A 3,576-nucleotide genomic window follows, 5' to 3' on the forward strand; every position below is an offset into this window, starting at 1 on the left:
TAGTCATCTATTGATTTGAAGAACCGAAATGTTTTTCAATTTTTTATAAATCCTGGGTTGTATCTTCAAAATCCTCTTGCTATCCCAAATTATATATGTAAATATGTAAGATCTTAGCACACACACACACACACACACACACGCTTAATTTTATGTTTGTTCTTAAGTAAATTAACCGTTTTTGAATTGAAATGAATTATTTTGTTGTTTTGTAATTTTCAAATCATCTATCATGGAATAGGGCGCAAAATTTCCTCAATACTTACCATTGCTAGATAATTTGAAGATGAAGTATGAGTAATAATGACAACATGTTCTCAAGAAAAAATCATAACTTTGGTTTTTCGTTTATATAAAAAAAGACTGGGAAAAAATTTGGGGATTTCTTGAAAAATATTTATTTATGATTTTATATTGGAAACTTGGGGATGTAGACTTCACGATACATTGATCGCACTTTTGCTTTCTATTGTACTGATCGTGAAACTTTTCAATTTCAATCAAATATAAATGGTACTCACTATAATGTATGTATGCATCTATATAAGTGTGTGCGTTTTTTAGAAATCGTAGGAAAGCCATTTTAAATTTGCATTAATAAGCTTGCAGGATGTCTCAATGTGATATGAGATATGATGAAAATATGTTCTTCAGAAACCAAAGGAAATTATTGATTTTCAAAATATTGAACTTGTGCGAAAGGAAAAATTCTTTTCATTCAAATAATTTTATTTAGGTCAAATCACACTTAAAATTTGACTAAATTTACAGTTATTTTTACAGTTGTTCACAACTGCATACATTTTTGCTTTTTTTTGTATCATGTAGAGAAATCAAAATGATAGTTTGGCAGGTTGAATATTTAAGTGAAAATGCGTTGTTTTCTTAAAAAATTTCGTCACTAAAAATATAAAAATTCATAAATTCATATTTTTTTCTCTACTTAAACCATCCAGAATTATTGTTTCACAGATCAAAAATTGACTTGCTTCTTTTTGTGTGATTTTTAAGTATTTTTATTCCAATTAAAAATACGTATAAATATATCGTGTACCGAGATGTCTTGAAAAATTCAAATTCGCGTTTCTATTTAACCTTGCATGTTAAATTGATTGTTAGTAATAAATATCCTATTATTTAATAAAAAACGTTGTCATAATAAAATTTTTATCACTTAGTACCTTAAACAATCGTCCAGTTTATGCAGAAATATGACTTTCTATAAAGAAATTGTCATATTTTAAGGTCAATTTTTCAATTATTTATGTTGATTGCAATTTCATAAGATCTGTTAAAACAAATGAAAATAAGTTGTAGACCCAAAACTTGTATATTACCTACAATATTTCTTGAACTACAGTAGGACAAAGATGTAACAATTAATTATGTGATAGAAAACAGGACTTTCTGGGTTTTAACTGAATCAATGTGAATAAGATACCTAATTACATTTCGTGTTTTGTTTCATAAGAAGTCCTCAAGACTTCTTAAATGTAGAACTCATTAATGTTAAGCTGTGAAGTGAGTAAAACCAGATAATCAACTTTACAACATTTTTAACAGTTCCTAATTTGTGTATGGAAGCAACACTTCTACCTGCTCATGTTTCTTTTTATTCTATTTAACACTTGTTTACAGAAAGGCACTATTGAAATGCTTTTTAGATGAGATATGAGATGTTATCAAATTTCTGCTTCATAATTATTTTTATTCGATAATTGCATGTTTCAAGAAAACATTTATAATAAATGCGTTGTTTTCTGTTTGCAGGTACCTTTACTGTGATGAAATTCAGTTAGAAGCGGATACAGTTTTGGCAACACTCTACGCTGCTAAAAAGTACATCGTACCACACCTGGCACGCGCTTGCGTTAACTATCTCGAAACAAGTTTAACTGCAAAAAACGCTTGCCTCTTACTTAGCCAGTCGCGCTTATTTGAAGAGCCTGAACTCATGCAACGTTGCTGGGAAGTGATAGACGCGCAGGTGAGTCTGTCCCACTCTATGTCCTCATTGGACCTCATTAACACGCACCCGTACCAGTCGTCGCCCACCCAAAAAAGGCATATGAGCTTCAGTGCCAGCCGAGGTCGTACGAACTTCGCCGAGTTTTGATCGAACTTTAACTCTCGCTTCACCCAACCTAACCAACCNTAAAACATTTTGTGTTGATGAAAAATTCAAAATTCCTAAAAATTTTTAGATTTTATTTTCCTTCGAAGTTAAGTTTTTCCTATTAAATTGAGATAGATTATTTTGTTGTTTGGTAATTTACAAATCATCTATCATATGGATAAGACGCAAAATTTCCTTAATACCTATTATTGCTAGTTTGTTTAAATAAGAAGACTGGGAAAAACTAAGTGTAGGGATTTTTTGAAAAACATTTATTTATTATTTTATAATGAAAACTGGGAGATGTGGATTTCACGATACATTGATCGCACCCTTGTTTACTATTGTACTGATCGTGAAACTTTTCAATTTCAATCAATTATAAATGGTACTCACTATAATGTATGTATACACAAGTGCATACATTTTTGCTTTTTTTTTGTATCATGCAGAGAAATCAAAATGATAGTTTGGCAGGTTGAATATTTAAGTGAAAATGCGTTGTTTTCTTAAAAAATTTCGTCACTAAAAATATAAAAATTCATAAATTCATATTTTTTTCTCTACTTAAACCATCCAGAATTATTGTTTCACAGATCAAAAATTGACTTGCTTCTTTTTGTGTGATTTTTAAGTATTTTTATTCCAATTAAAAATACGTATAAATATATCGTGTACCGAGATGTCTTGAAAAATTCAAATTCGCATTTCTTTTTAACCCTGCAAATTGAATTGATTGTTAGTAATAAATATCCTATTATTTAATAGAAAAACGTTGTCATAATGAAATTTTTATCACTTAGTACCTTAAACAATCGTCCAGTTTATGCAGAAATATGACTTTCTATAAATGTAAATTTACGAACAAGTGCTGGCTGGTCCACAACAATATTTATCTTCAATATTATAACTTTGTAATGTCCCGTGTTCGAGATTCGTTGTCTATGAAGGAATCGTGACCCCCAGGCTTGTCCTCAAGAAAAAAAAGTTTGCATGATTATATTACAATCGATATTCTAACACTTATAAATAGCATGAAAAGTTACATCAAAATTGTATTAATTTATTAATTAGTCACTTATTGGCCAGTAACCTTCAACACCTGGTCTAAACGTAAGAATCTATAGATAGCAAAACTTTTACACAAAGGTTTCAATTGTGATGTATGCAAAAAATAAGGAAGGATATATCGTTCGACCCCTAAGTGTTGAAAAGAGCTAGTAAAGTTTCTATGAAACGTTTTTGTCTGCGGTCGTATATACGTGAAAGTCAATCTTAATATATTTGATGTAATAATATAATTAATCAAGCACGTATTTGGGAATTTATAGAAATTTAACCTAGAAAAGGGTGGAAAGTGGGTTGTACAGGAGATCATTTATTAATTACATTATATACTGGGACATTATTACCAATGTTTTATTAATATAATCATTTTAGTAAAAGTGTAAAGTAAAATT

The sequence above is a fragment of the Agrilus planipennis genome, unplaced genomic scaffold, assembly GCF_000699045.2.
Source record: "Agrilus planipennis isolate EAB-ADULT unplaced genomic scaffold, Apla_2.0 scaffold72, whole genome shotgun sequence".
In the NCBI taxonomy this organism is placed as follows: domain Eukaryota; kingdom Metazoa; phylum Arthropoda; class Insecta; order Coleoptera; family Buprestidae; genus Agrilus; species Agrilus planipennis.